General features: G+C 39.6%; 1 protein-coding gene across 1 annotated transcript in view; it reads right to left on the bottom strand.

Moving 5' to 3' along the window:
* Positions 1-9,977, bottom strand: part of LOC121471541 (complement factor H-like) — a 35,103-nt gene extending 25,126 nt beyond the window's left edge. The window contains exon 1 of the mRNA XM_041722349.1: positions 9,820-9,977. The gene's annotated coding sequence lies outside the window, so the exon portion shown is untranslated. The remainder of the gene's footprint in view (positions 1-9,819) is intronic.
* Positions 9,978-16,325: the final 6,348 nt, after the last annotated feature.

Genomic DNA, 16,325 nt, shown 5'->3' with positions numbered 1-16,325 from the left:
TAAATAATTTAAAAATCTGTCAATTTGAATTTCATTGAAAGCTGAGCCCTATGTTCCTGGAAATAAAACTGTTAGAAACTTAAAAGATAAGACACAAATGTGAAAAAATATTTGCAAATCACATACTTGATAAAGGAATTGTTTCTCAAATATCAAAGTGTCTATTACAACTGAATTATAAGACAAACTACCTACTTCATTTGGGAACAAATTAAGTTTCACAGAAGGAAATATAACAATGGCAAAAAGCAGGTGAAAAGGGGTTCACCAACATTAGTCACCCAGCAAAGTAAAATTAAAGCAAAATGATATACCATAATATGTACATGATAGTGGTTAAAATTTAAAACCTGACCATCCTGTTTGTTAATAAAGATGAGAGTCAACTGGAATTCTCATACACTGCTCATGGGAAAGTAAAATATTAGTTAACTTGAAATTCAGCATGGCAGCTTCTTACAGATTTAATTATGCACATAACCCAGCAATTTTCCTTTTAGGTATTCAACTGTTTTTCCTTTAAGTATTTATCATTTAGGTAAATATATGGTCATTCAAAGACTTTAATTTGAATGTTCACAAATAACTCAATCCTAAGTGCCTAAACCTGGAAAAAAATTGCCCAAATCTGGAAATACTCCAAAAGTCCACCCATATTAGAATGGATAAACAAATTATATCCATATAATATATGATATATATATATATATATAATATAGGAGTCCATGATGGAAAGAAATGAGCTACTGATACAAGAAACAGCACAGAAGAATGTCACAGACATTATGCTAAAATAAAGCAGCCAGATTTTAGAATCCATTTCTATAAAACCATTGATACACAACTGCAGAAAAGGAAAGCTAATCTATATTAACAAGAATATCAGCTGCCTGGTGTGGTGTTAGTGGGGAAGACTGAATGACAAGAGAAGAATAGAACGGGTCAGAAGATGGAAACTGTCTCTTGCTTGACTGGGTTTCTGGTTACATAGAGATATGCGTTTGACAAATCATTGGCCTACACACCAATATGTGTGAGTTTTATTGTATGTAATTCATACTGGCATAAAGATGATTTTTTAAAATGGACATTTGGAAACTAAACATGTAGTTGTCAAAAAAAATTGTAAGTTATTAAGTCACTAGCAGGAAAAAGAAAAGCCAAAACACTCTCTGAATAAAAAATAAAACATGAAAAATATGGAATTATGAGGAAAATGTTTCCTAGAAAATCAAGCCAAATAACAAGAAACTCCAAACAAAAAGAACAAAAAATGTTAAGAAATAAAAACAAAAATAGTGAGACAGGGAACCTGAAGGCCTCTATAAAAATCTGGTTTTTGTTCCTTTTCCTGCTTCTATTCTTGCTAGGTCCTGCACCCCCATGCCAATTTATGCATATCTTGTCAAGCAAATAGCATATGTCCTCTTTGTAAGGGACAAGAAATTGATGACTTCTCTAAAGTAGATGACATCTAAGAAAGGACCAAGTGAAAATGACCCGATTGTGTTATCATATGCATATTTGAGACCACTGGGGCTAAACCTCTTGACGCCAAGGCCTCCTGGTTCCAAGGAATCATACTTGGACTCTCGTTTTTGTTCTAACCAGTTCCTGGAAGCCTGAGGAGATGCATAGTCCAGACCACCATCCTCGATTAAAAAAAAAAACCCAGACCCCCAAAAAATACAAGACTCATCTCCCAGACAATGTAACTGCTCTCTCCATATCTTCAGTAAACTCTGCTTTCACGTCCTGCCGGCTCATGTTTGACTTCCAACCTACACAATGCCAAGGATCTTAGCTGGTCCTGTGGGACTTCTTCTGGGTCCCTGGACCCAGCCTGCCAGCATCAACAGCACAAGGAATGAGTGATGTCAGCAAGATGATAGATAAAATATGCCTCACCATATGTACCCCAACAAGTTGACATCTATTTATAGACAAAAGTACCTTTGTGGGAGATGTGGGATCCAAGTAGGAGATCGTGAAACTCTAGTGCAGTCCAAGAACAAAGAGAGTTGTTTTAAGAAGGTAGGCCTGAAGCCACCTGGGTAGCTCAGTGGTTGAGCATCTGCCTTTGGCTCAGGGCATGATCTCAGAGTCCTGGGATCGAGTCCCGCATTGGGCTCCCCTGCAGGGAGCCTGCTTCTCCCTCTGCCCATGTCTCTGCCTCTCTCTCATGAATTAAAAAAATAAAATCTTTAAAAAAAAGAAGAAGACGGGCCTGCCCATGCCTGGTCCTAGACAGCCAATTTGCCAACTGTGGTCCTGGCTAGAAACACAGAGACAGCTCCATAATCTGGAGAATTGGGCTACAGCCCCATTTGGCTTTTACTCTGTAACTAGCACCATACACTAAAGGACTTGGGAATGAGTCTCACCCACCCACGTACATAGTAATAGGTACACAGACCTTGGCTCTGCTGTACAGATCCTGAAATAGCCCATGAACTAGCACCAGTTCCTCTCAATCACAGTCTAGGAGCCCCTGGAGAACACTAATTTAAACAATTACCAATGGATAAGAGAGATTTTGTAGAAGTTCAGGAGTCCAGCAGAGAAGTTCCAGCACACCACTGCAGCAAAAGATCCAAGATTGGTTGCTTTGAAGAGAGTCAATTTGGCTTTACCACTAATATTTCTCCCACAACGTGTCATAGCCCAATGCCAAGAGAGGGTTTCTCAGCACATGAAAGTGAGCGCGTTTGTGTGAACACAAGGCTTCCCAGCTGCAAAGGAGGTCCATTACTCTCTTTCTGCATCCAGAGTACTGATTCATGAATTGTGCAGTTGGGGAGCAGTGAGCAGTTGAGAGAATAGCACCAGTGCTTCAAATGAAATATATCGAACAAACCAGGGACTTTTTCCACTCCTCTACTTAGAGTCAAACCGTATCTTCAAGTTTGAAGTGAAATTCTTATAGATAGCCTATAGTTGGGTCTTGTTTATGTGCCCACCCTGCCATTATCAGCCTTTTTTTTTTTTAACATGTATTTATTTGAGGGAGAGAGAGCACACACAAGCAAAGGGAGAGGGAGATTCCACAGACTCCCCAGCTGAGTATGGAGCCCAACTCAGGGATCAATTCCAGGACCCTGAGATCATGACCTAAGCCAAAACCAAGAGTCAGCTACCCAACTGACTGAGCCAACCAGGTGCCCCTGTCAGTCTTTTAATTAAAGTATTTGTACCATTTACATTTAAAGTAATTATTATTATATTAAAGCCTATGTCAGCCATTTTATTATTTGTTGTGTGTGTGTTTTCTCTGTTTCTCATTCCCATTTCCTTTTCTTGCCTTCCCTGTGGGTTTCTCCAACATTTTAAAACAATTTTGACATATCTATATTGTTGACTATACTTATTTGTATAGTTTTAGTAGTAGTAGCCTAAGTATTAATATAGACATATATAGTTTATCACTCCCTCCTGGTATTGACACGTTATCAAGTAAAATGTAGAAACCTTACTTCACTTCCATTTGGCTTTCCACACATCTTAAACTTTGCACACAATGAATGTCTTTTCTGTTTTCACTTATTGCATTATCACATTCAGTCAGGGAACAGAAACCAATCTAGCTATCTTTACCATTGAGAATTAAATATAGGTAATTAGTTGTAAAGGTGAGAAAAGTCTGCAAGATCAAATGGGAGGGTGAAATAGTTGGAGAACATAAAGAATAATAAGTATAATATCAAAGCAAAAGATTCTATTGTTTTCAAGATGGCTCCTAAAGCTTGCACCTGTTGCTCTGTTGTTGGAAAGAGTTTTGTAGTTCTGGGTCTAGTGAAGAACAAGGACAAACTAGCAGGACTTCCAAAGGTAGTATTACCTCTGGATCACTCAATCTCCACTTGAATATATTGATTTATAACTACTGTTGGAACTGCCACACTGATAAAGCCAGAATGATCTTCCTTGTTTCTGATTTCCTACTACTGCTCCTATAGGCAAAACTCAATAAAAACCAACAAAAAAGGAATAATGAGAAATTTAGTTTATATGCTCTCAATCTTAAAAGTATACAGCAGTGTATAGAAGTTTGGGTGTGGTGCTTGATGACATCAATGAAATAACGTGATCCACCACTGTTCATCACAATAACAGGAATGATAGTCCACCTAACAAGATCAAATTTGCCTCCTTATACTGAAGATGCTTTTGTTCTCTTCCTATAAATGGGAGTCAAAACTTCCAAGAGTACATCCTCTGGATATTTGGTGATGTTGTTACCTTACTTTCTCCACAGTCCCACAGAGGTAGCCTGTATCTTAAAAGCTAAATCATTTCCTTTCACCAAAGCATAACATCAAGAAAGAAAAAAGTTGAAAATACACAAATATACCCATAAGAATCAAAACAAAAATATAATGCTATAGTCCTCATTAATTTATTGATTAGGCTGTGATTAATATTATAATTTTTCTCTACATCCCATTGTATCTTTCCTTCCTCTTCAGCCAGCATCCAAACTAGCCCAAGTCCTCTACCTGATGGGGTTAACCAAACTTCATTTCCAAATTGTCAGAGTCCATAGCAACCTTTCATTTAGTAGGTTGCTGATATTTTCTATTAAACTTTATTGATACAGAGAGAAATGGAAAAGAGAAACCCCAGAGAATTTTCTGCAATCAAATATAATTTCCCCATTCTCATAATCATGTAGTAGGAAACAATAACTCTTTGGCAATTCAGTCAATATCCCAGCTTGGGTACATAATTCACTCCTATGCCTGTTAGTTTAACAATAGGAGAGGCCCAAGATAACAGAGTTGCCATCAACTTCCAGTAAAGGGAAATATTGATTTGGTCCCAGTGAAAGCATTGTAAATTATGATCTACCTTCTAAACTAGCAAAGTACAAAGTTGTAAGCCTGGAGAAAGAATGTTATTAGTGACTAAACATCTTAACAGATGTAGATATGGTGATAATAATTCAATATATTCTAACACACATACTTGGTCAAAAAAGAAAATATGATAAACAGAATTCTTGCAAACACAAATAGAAGGAAATTTCTTTAAGCAAACAGCACAAAGCTTTTAAGATACTATGCAGCCGATATACCACAATCCCAATTTACTTGTACAATATTAATAGTGAGGCTGTGATTTATAATAATATATGTTTAGTCTTTGTCCCCACATTTGAGCTCCTAAAATGCTTGGAATTTCCTAAGTGACCAGTGTAATAAAGGTGTCTTTAGTTATGTTAATGCAGCAACCTTTAGAAGGTTCCTTTGGTTGCCAAAGGAACCAGCCCTATCTTTAGAGTTGGAACTTGCAGTCCTACCCAGCCAACATCCAGGTAGGGGAGAGAGATTAGAAATTGGATCTATTGTTAATGGCCAATGATTGAAGCCTTACAAGAAATGATGAAAGGAGTTTTCTCAAGTTTAAAGAGTATCTTTCACAATAACAAGAAAACATAAAAATAAACAACATACTGTAAGATAAGTATAGTCAGATTCAAAATACTCTAAATCTGTAATATGGTGGTGTGTTAACCACTTAATTCTAATATTAAGGCTGAAATACAAAAGAAATAAAAATAAGTATAACCACAAGAATTTAATGGAAATAGAAAATAAAAAGAAGTAAACTGTGACATGAAAAACACAATATTGGAAGGAAGTAAAGGGTAGAATTTTTATATACAATAGAAACTAAATTGTCATTAGCAAAAAAGGGTTATATCTATACGATATTTGAAACAGGCTTCATGGTAACCACAGAGCAAAAACCTAAGTAGATATACAAAAGATAAAGAAAGGGGAATTAAAAGATACCAAGATGAAAAATCATCATTCACAAAAAGAAAGACAATAAGAGAGGAAAAAGGATTAAAGGAACTGCAAAACACCCCCAATTAATAAGATAACATCAGTAAGTCCTTACCTATAATTACTTTTGATTAGAAAATTAATCCATTTATAGTTAAAGCAATATATCTTATAATATAATGTATAATATAAAGTAATCCATTTATAGTTAAAGGCATGAAGTGGCTGAAAGAAAACAAAATCAAAACCATAACTATATACTGCCTACAGAAGACCCATTTGAATTTTAAGAATACACACAGAATCAAAATGGAAAAAGATATTCTATGCAACTGTAATACAAAATAAGCAAGTGTATCTACACTTAGATAATACAGACTTTAAGTCAAAGGTACTACAAGAACAAAGCAGGTCATCATTTAACAAGAATGAGGTCAACTCATCAAGAAGATATAAAATAATAAATATACATGCACTCAACATTGTAGACCTAAATATAATAAGCATTACAAACAAATCTGAAAGGAGGTATACTCAATGCATTAATAGTAGAGAACATTAATAGTGCATTATCAATGATGGATAGATAATCCAGATGGAAAGTCAACAAGAAAACAATGGACTTAAACTACCTCTTAGACCAGATGGGATCTATAAACAAACACTGAGCATTTTATCCAACAGCAACAGATTACACATTCTTAAGCTCATATGTACATTCCACAGGAAAGGTCACAGGATAGAATGTAGGCTGTCATTTATAAGTATAGAAAACTACTTATGGCCTTTCATCCTAATCTTTTTTCTTCATTTGTCTCTTGTGGAAGGGACTGGTGTAAGGCTTTGATCTTCCAACTTTGACCTTTTAAATCAGCTTATCAAGTTCCTTTTAATAACCCTATTTTTATTTGAAATTACCTTTAAACTTAATAATTTATTAAAACATTCATAGCTTTGTGATGTTGTGCCTTCCTATTCCAGAATGGTATAAAATATAAATGTATTTAGGTCTTTTCAAATGCCTATTAATTGTTCTTCAATTGTATACTTTGAGGAAGTTTTTAGTCTTTGTGAGCTGTTTCTTGTAGATAACATGGTTATTATTTAATGTTCTTTTTTACCTTTGGTGATATGAAACTTCACAAAACAATATTATATATTAGCTTAAAATTTGGAATGAACTTTATTGATGGTCTTTGGCTTCCTTTGCACTATTTTTAAATAATTTAATATTAAGATTTTTTGAGCTTACTGAAATATAACAGACAAATAACATTGTGTAAGTTTTCTTCTGAGACATAGCTTTTCTATCAACTAACATTTCTTTTGGTTTTATAAGTTTATTGCTTTGTGTATGATATATAAACAACTCCCATAGTGCTGTTTTAAAATGTAGGTATGCCTGGGTAGCTCAGTTGGTTTAGCATCCAACTCTTGGTCTCAGCACATGAGATCTTGATCTCAGGGTCATGAGTTCGAGGCCTGCATTGGGTTCCACGGTGGGCATGGAGACCACTTAAAAAAATAAATAAATGAAATAAAATGTAGGTGATACTTTGGAATTCAATAAATATTACTTGTACAAACTGATGCCCCAAAGTGTACATACAGGATGATCCACCTTGATAAAAAAAAAATTAAAATTAAATACACCTTTTAGAAGTATATGCAGAGGCAAGCACACTGAATAGAGAGAAAGTAAGGAAATAGTGACCAGGTGTTACTGGGTGGTGGTTACTCAAAGTGCTGGGGGGGAATAAGGTGATTCATAATAATTATAAAATAATAAATATAACAATTATATAAATAATCACCATAATAATCAGCTATAGATTTTTTTTGTAGGGATTCTAACTTTCATTTTGGCTAGTTGGCTTAAGGGAGGTTTTTTTTTTGGTTGGTTGGTTGGTTGGGGTTTTTTTTAAGATTTTATTTATTTATTCATGAGACAGAGAAAGAGTGAGAGGCAGAGAACATAGGCAGAGGGAGAAACAGGCTCCTCAAGGGGAGCCCAATGTGGGATTCCATCCCAGGACTCCAGGACCACACCCTGAGCCAAAGGCAGATGCTCAACCACTGAGCCACCCAGGTGTTTCAGTTTAAGGGAGTTGACACATTATTAAAAGTTATTCACTTCATATTTTTAAAAATTGGAAATCAGCCATACAAATGACACAAACGTGAGGAAAATGGTCATAAACCATGGATGACTGTGCAATTTTAATTTAAAACTCTGAGTTTTCATTTAAAAAAAAAGATATGGTTTTCTATTGCTATCAGATGAAGAACTAGGTTTCCTAAGAAATCTGCAGTCATGAAACACCTACCAACCTGGAAAAAATAGTACTCACATCACTTTAAATGTATAGCTAGCTAGCTAGCTAGCTGAATGAATGAATGAATGAATGAATGAATAATAAATAAATAAATAAATAAATAAATAAATAAATAAATAGCTGTTCTCAGAAGACAGTGAGTGAAATCTCCAGACACCAAATATAAAAGGAATAGTGAAAACTTTGGCCTCACATAGACTTCCTCCTCATTAAGTGGTTTTCTTTTCTAAGTGAAGGGCTGTGTGAGGCATGCCTGTGGTATTCCTTCCCTTTCCAGCCTCTACTGCAACACGAAGGACAATATATTGCACAATAAAACCATGCTGTTGAATACACAAGGATTTTTCAATCTACACAGAAGAGTTCTTCTACTACATGGGTTGCTTTCTCCCTTGGCATCTAAACATAGGTATAGCATAAATGAGCAGGGCATTTAGTCTAAAGGCCACTTTTAGAAAGAGTTCACTAGTCCCTAGAAGATTCATTTTCAGCTGAAATATCAGGTCAAGGTTTGTCCATGTTTCACATTTCCCTTGCATATCTGCATATCCTCTTTCCTCTACCATTTCTCTTATCTAGAAATAGCCTTTCAATGCTAATTCTAATCCAGTGTAGGGAACTAGACCATTTAACATATATTTGGGAATTAGGAGAAAAGAACAATCAAATAACACATCCACCTAGCTCCTCCGCAAGTACACTGCCAATAGAGCCCTCCCCATTGGTGAACTGGGGTACTTTGCACTGAAACATTTAGGACTGGACAGGAGGCTTTGTTGTGTTGCTGTTCATTGTTGTTGATAATGAAGATTTCCCAGATACAGACTTAAATAACACACAAACCCAACATGTAACAAATTATGAAAGGAATAACACATAGTGATGCATATTGCATTCATACCTGGTATTTAGTGAGGTACCACAAAGTTCGTTAGAGGTTTCATTTACAGTAACTTGGAAACAGAGGACCAGAGAATAAAATAAAATGACAGATTTTTTTAAAAACTATAATGAAGAATTTATAATTTTAATAATAGAAATGATTTTAAACTTTCTTTTATTTTCAACATTTGCCAACGATCTCAGAAAAATGAATTAAACCTTGTTGGCATTCCACAAGGAATTAAGAACATATTCTACTTTTTATTAAAAGAGATGTGCCTATTACCCAAGCTCATTTTCTTAAAATATTAAATTGATGGTAACATTAATGATGGTTAGCAGCTGTATTGAGGTATAATTGCAATACCTAATATTTAAATATTTAAAATTACTATACACATTTTAAAATGTATGATTTGATGAGGTTTGACTATAAATCCATAAAACCATCATCATACATGAGATAATGAGGATATTCATCACACCCCAAAGTTTCCTTGCATTATATGAGAATCCTAGATACATTTTGGAGTTACAAGCTAGTTTTTTGTGACATATCTTCTAGTTAAGTTTTCATGAACATACTTACACACATCCATAATCAAAATTAAGTGGCCTTTCATGCTGTAGAACCCAGAAAACAGAAAACATATTTTTTATTTTAGTCTTCAGTGAATATGTAACAATTTTTACAAAAATGCATTCTTTATTACTGTCTAACAACACAGTCTATTTCTGCCAGTCAATTCAATCAAAACTATATTTAAGTAGATATATTTAAGAGGGAAGTGTTCAGATCTGCTTCACCTTACCTTGTCCATGAGAACAAGAAGCCTACAAGATGAGAATGACATTGACTAGTAACCACATATTAGATATTCTCAATGGCATATTAATGCAATCTTCCAGTTGTGTTGTTTGGGGTTGCAAATCTGCTTCATTGGCAGTTATGGGTGTAACCCTGAATTCAAGTGCATTACAACGAAGCTAGTTAATTGTTGCCATCCAGTAAATAACAAAGTTCAAAGAGTTTTGCAAAATCTCTAAATAATTCCCGTCAGTAGTTTCACAATACCTTCTTGCACTCAATGTTGGATATGTACATGCTCAACTTCCTGTAGAACCAGACATAGGTTCTGAAAAATAATGTAAAACACTAATTTTTTAGAAGACAGTTCTGAAAGGTAGGTGAGCTTCTTCCCAGTCAGCTGAATCATCTGTATGGTTTTGAGCTTAAGAAAACAATGGTTTTTGGGATCCCTGGGTGGCGCAGTGGTTTGGCGCCTGCCTTTGGCCCAGGGCGCGATCCTGGAGACCCGGGATCGAATCCCACATCAGGCTCCCGGTGCATGGAGCCTGCTTCTCCCTCCGCCTGTGTCTCTGCCTCTCTCTCTCTCTGTGACTATCATAAATAAATAAAAAATTAAAAAAAAAAAAAACAATGGTTTTTTTTTTTTTTTTTTAAGATTTTACTTATTCATGAGAGACACACACAGAGAGGGGGGGGGGCGGGGGCAGAGACAGGCAGAGGGAGAAGCAGGCCCCATGCAGGGAGCACGACGCAGGACTTGATCCCGGGACCCCAGGACCACACCCTGGGTGGAAGGCAGGCGCTAAACCATTGAGCCACCCAGGGATCCCCTGATTTTTTTTTTTTAATCTCATAAGATCTTAATATCTAGTACAAAGGTTAAAACAAATTCTTAGTATTTACATATTCAGTATGCTTTGAGCCACCTTTTATTTAGGGCCCAATTTACTCTGAAACATAATGATTTCTCCTCTTTGGAAAAATATATAAATTTCTGCCTGATTATAGTCAATTTTTAGGATATCATCCTATGCTATAAAAAATTGTTTTCAAACAGCTAATTATAATCTAAAATATAATATTACTACAAAAGAGAAAATAAATCAGAAAACAATTCCAAGAACTAACCTACCCAATATCTTCTATTCCCCTGACAACAGATCTAGAAGGAACTCAACTGACTTGCCAGGGCTGGGTAAGGTGGGCTGATCAGAATATCACCCAGTAAGAGACCACTGGAAGCCCTGGTTGCTGGAGAAGCCTGACTCTACATCGGCAGTAGTCCAAATGGGGACAGACTGTCATCAATTTATAGCTGCACCTCACGGTGATGTTCAGGGGATGGGCCCTGCCATTCTGGAGACTCTGGAGAAAGCCCTGCTGCCTAAGGCAGGATGAAAGGTTATATACTGTGTGTGTGCATGCCCTGCAGTTCAGGGAAGCCTAGGATCAGGAACAGGGCACTGATCAGTACAGGTTGGATCCTTCCTAAGATTGGGCCCCAAGGGCTGAACAGGGTATTATCTAAAAAGAGATACCAGGGAGCCCTGGTTTCTGGAGAAGACTGAGACTCTGTCAAGCTGCAAGTTCAAATGGGCACTGACTATAGCAACTTAGCAGAAGCTGCCTCGGGATGATTTCTAAGGGATGGGGACCAGCTATTACAGTACAATTGTATTGTTGGCAGTTACATAGGTGGTTGTGAGCCACCCCAGGCCTGAAGAACTAGAGGGCTGCACTGCTTAACCCCAGCCGAAGGGGTGCATACTGCACATGGGTGTTCAGAGCAGATCAGTAATAGCTGGGGATCGGAAACAGGCAACGGAACAGACCAGGGAAGGCCGGTCACAGGAGCAGGATTACAGGGACCCAAGGCATTTGTCTTGTTCAGAACCCTAACTTAGGGGATCCCTGGGTGGCACAGCGGTTTGGCGCCTGCCTTTGGCCCAGGGCGCGATCCTGGAGACCCAGGATCGAATCCCACGTCGGGCTCCCGGTGCATGGAGCCTGCTTCTCCTTCTGCCTGTGTCTCTGGCTCTGTCTCTGCCTGTGTCTTTGGCTCTGTCTCTCCTTCTATCTCTCGAGAATAAATAAATAAAATCTTTAAAAAAAAAAAAACCCTAACTTACAGAATGGGCATATGTCTTCCAAAGGCAGGGCTCAAGATTGGGGTACTGCCTTCACAGGGCTGTGTTGAGAGGGCTGGTGAGGGTACCATATAATCAGGGACACCTGGGTGACCTAATTTCTGGAGGAGACCAAAACTGACTTTTCAACTCCCACTTGAGAGACAGCCAGTCATGCAGGACAGAGTATCAGTCCATTAGGAGACATCTAGGAGTCCTGGTTGCCTGTTCAACCCAGGAGCCATCAGGCTGCAGGTCCACATGGACTCTGACTGTCTTCAATCTGGAGCTGGCCTCTCAAAATGATTTGGGGAAGGAGGTCTCCCTCCACATCTTCAGATCTGCAGTTGATTGGGGCAGGGTCAGAGCTCCACAGGCTCGAAGGGATGGGACTGCACTTTACTAGCTTTCCAGTATATTGCCTGTTACTGTGCCCGCACCAGCAGTGCAGATCAAGGTAGCCAAGGACCTGGCCAGGGAAAGGGTGTAGAGAGGCTGGGTCACAGGAATGGGTTCTTGACCCATGGGATCTACTTGATCCCAAGCCTTAACTTACACAAAAGGGCATATTCCTACTGAGAATAGGGCATATTTCTCCTACTGAGGTCCAGATTGGAGTCCCCTAAGCTGCCTCTCCAGGGCTGGGTTAAGCAAGCTGACTGTGGCAGCCTCTGGCCAGTAAGGGACATGCTGAAGCCTCACTAGCCTGCCCACTGATACCTGGGATCCTAGCCAATGGTAAGTGTACATGAGCACGGACAGTAGCCAGTTAAAGGTCGGCATTCTAGAAGGACTTTCCTAGGAAGGGTTCTCTCCACCCTGAGGTCAGTTAGGTGTTGAAGGAATTAAAGAGAACAAAAACATGCATCCCTAAAATAAGACAGCCTTGAATTCTGATGCTATAGCAGGCCAACACACACTTGCTAGTGCTATGCGATGTTCCCTTGCAGCTTTATAAAAACTATCTCTATTTAGAAATTTATTTGTCAAGGAAGTTAAATTGAGAGGTTTAAGAAGGTTAAGTTTTGGTCATTTGGTGATTGGATATGGTACCATGTTAATGAGTTCTTTGGGATGCTTATATATAAGTAATATCAGGAACACAGTGCTTTAAACTAGACATCAAACTATGGTGTAAAAGAACCAAAGGGAAAACACTCCCCAAAATTGACCAAATGTTTATGATTAAGATTAAAAGCGATGCAGAATCAAGGAGTGGATTGCAATTTTTATGAACTTAGATCTGTACTGGGCATTAGGTCTAAGGACCTAATAGCGTGGGAGTGATTTGAGATTACAGAGTTGATTGCTTTATACTGGTTTGACATGATTTCAAATAACCTCAAAAACAAAAACAAAACTGTTGTTTTTAGAATTAAAAAATGTTTTAAATTAAGCAATTACAATTGTTTTAATTTTAAAAATAAAACAATTAAAAAGTTGTTTTAATAAAAGAATGAACAAAAAAATAAGTAAGTAAGTAAAAATAAAAGAATGAACCAAGTTGAGTCAGGACATCATCAGGGTTTACCAACAAAACCATAGGAAGAGGCATCTATAGCAAGGGGCCGTTTGGTCTATATAGAGTGACAGTGCTGAGACTACCCCTATGATCCAAGGGTGCTGGGTCTGGGCAAGGCGACATTTTGCTGATCTAAGCTCTCTGAGTCCCGGCAGCAATTAGCTCCTACAGTGCTAACAGGGACTCTTTTACAGCTAGTGGAGAAAGCTATCCAACCAGCCCTTTAATAACATCTTCTGGCCATAAACACCAGCACCATCGTTCCCTTCCAGTGTGCTCTAGAACACAGGACTCTTACTTTTGCAGCCACACTTCAGCTCTCAGTTGGCTAAACCATGTCTCCCAAACACCAACTCATATAGAAGTACACATCAATTACATTTGGGGTTTACTCCTTCTCTCTTCCCTTGCCTGGACAATAGTGTGACTAATCTAACATTGTTTTGGAAGTATGTTGTTTCTTTATTGGCCAATTAAAAGACATTATCCTGTATGCTATTGGCTTGTGAAATTCTCATAGTGAGCCACTGTCAATACATCGTTGGCAAAGACAAATCAGTCTATGAACATTATTTCCTTGCGAAACACAACAGCCTTCGGACAAATATGTGCACTTACACAGGTTAGGACTGGGAGCTAGGCAGATTTCAGGAACCCCCACTAGCCTGCTCCTGTGACCTGGCCTTGCCCAACATTTGCCCTGTGTTAGGTCCCTAAGCTGTATCACCTGACATGAACAATTCATACCCTGTCAGTCACCCTTAGCCAGAGGCTTATGAACCAAGGGCCCATCCCTAACCCCCGGCATTTGCTTCAAGGGTAGAGGGAGCCCACCCCTGAACATCACTGTGAGGCAGCCAATAAATGGGTATTAGCCAGGGATGCCTGGATGGCTCAGGGGTTGAGTGTCTGCCTTCAGCTCAGGGTGTGATCCTGGGGTCCACAGATCGAGTCCCACATCGGGCTCCCAGTGGCCTGGGAGAGTGGCCTCTCCCTCTGCCTATGTCTCTGCCTCACTCTGTGTCTCTCATGAATAAGTAAATCAAATATTTTTTTAAAAAATGAGTATTAGCCAGTCCCCATGTGGATTCACCATTTGCTTGGGGTCCCAGGCTACACAGTAATGGAGGCTCCCAGGTGTCTCTTATTGGAGGGTACCAAAGCCAGCCTGCCCAATCCAAATCTGGTAAGTTAGTCCAGATTTCTCCAGCTCTGCCTTCAAAGAGAATATGCATATTTGTATAGTCAGGCCTTGGAATCAGGCAGATGCCAGGCACCTTCAATGGTGCCCCGCCATGACTGGCCTCCCTAGACATCGCCCTGCTCCAGGTCCCTGGCCACCCTGACCTACAAGTCTCATGCATGTCTAGTCTGCACTTTGTCAGCTGGTCTTTGGCTGCAGGAGCCCTGCAGGCCTGTGGAAGTTAAGGCCATTCCCAACTACCTGATAAACCTCCAGGTTAAAGAGACCACCACCACCCTCACCCCTGCCAAATATCTTTGAGGCAGCCACTTTCTTTTCTTTTCTTTTTTTTAAATATTTTATTTATTTATTTGAGAGTGAGTGAAAGTAAGAGAGCACAGGCAGGGGAAGCAGCAGAGGGAGAAGGGAGCTCCCAGCTGAGCAGGGAGCTCGATGTGGGGCTTGATTCCAGGACCCTGAGATCATGACCTGAGCCAAAGGCAGAGGCTTAACTGACTGAGCCACCCAGGGGCCCCTGAGGCAGCAGCTTTATAATGGCAACTCTCAGGCCCCACATTGGGACTGGCTGCCTGATGGGATCTGGGCTCCCAAGAGTCTATTATTGGAGGATACCTTGGCCAACATTCCAGGCTCTTCCCTTCCAAGGCCATTTGGATTTCTCCAACTCTGCTTCCACAGGAACACGTGCACTTGTGCAAATTAATGCTTGGAAGTAGAAGGACGCCCAGTTCTCCCTACAGAATGCTCCTGTAACCCAGCCTCATCCAACATTGTCCTGCTCCAGGCCCCTAGCTACCCTAACCTGTGAAGTAAACGTGGCCTGATTATTTACATAAGTGCAGTGAGGGTAGCAATTGATCATGTAGGCGTTTTAAAAGCACTGTGCACTCTGCCCCTGTCAGCTGGTCCTGGGGTGCAGGGCCACCCAAGGTCTCGGAGCTCTGGCTGAACCCCAACCTTCTTAACGGCCTCAGGAGAGCCCACCCTCTGAAAATCTAAGGAGCTGCCTTACACTAGCAACAGTCACCCCCTTTTGTGCTGGCTGCCTGATGGAGTCCAGAACTCAGCAATCCAAGTCAGGTGTCCGTTATTGGTGGCCAGCCCCTTTGGCCCTGTCCTGGTAAAGCAATCCAGAATCCTCCAGCTTTACCTTTAGGGAATATGTGTATTTGTGTGGACTGGGGTTGGAATTCAGCAGCTATGGTGAACCACCAAGAGCCCATTCCCAGGACCCACCCTCTCCCGTCACTTCTTTTTCCAAGTGTCTGCTTAAGCCTGACCTGCGTGGCCTACACATGCACATAGGCATCTGGTTTGCCAGTTTGCAGCAGCCGGGGGCCCTCAAAGCCTGTGGAGCTCAGGCCCATCTACACGCACCTGCACAAATGTCACGCTTGAAGCACCTTCATATAAGCGAGGGCAGGCACTAGTGTAGGAGAGATTTTCTTGATTTGCAGATTGAACATCTCTGCTAATTTCACAAGCGGCACATAGGGTCATAGGCACCAAATAAGTTTAGTTTAGCAAACCAGGCAACTAAAATAAAATAGTTTTAGGGCACCTGGGTGGCTCAGTGGCTGAGCATCTGCCTTCAGCTCAGGTCATGATCCCAGGGTCCTGAGAATGAGTCCCACATTGGGCTCCCAGAGGGGAGC

Source organism: Vulpes lagopus, chromosome 1, assembly GCF_018345385.1.
Source record: "Vulpes lagopus strain Blue_001 chromosome 1, ASM1834538v1, whole genome shotgun sequence".
Lineage (NCBI taxonomy): Eukaryota > Metazoa > Chordata > Mammalia > Carnivora > Canidae > Vulpes > Vulpes lagopus.
The sequence above is the reverse complement of the archived record's forward strand: the minus strand, read 5'-3'. Positions and strand labels throughout refer to the sequence as shown.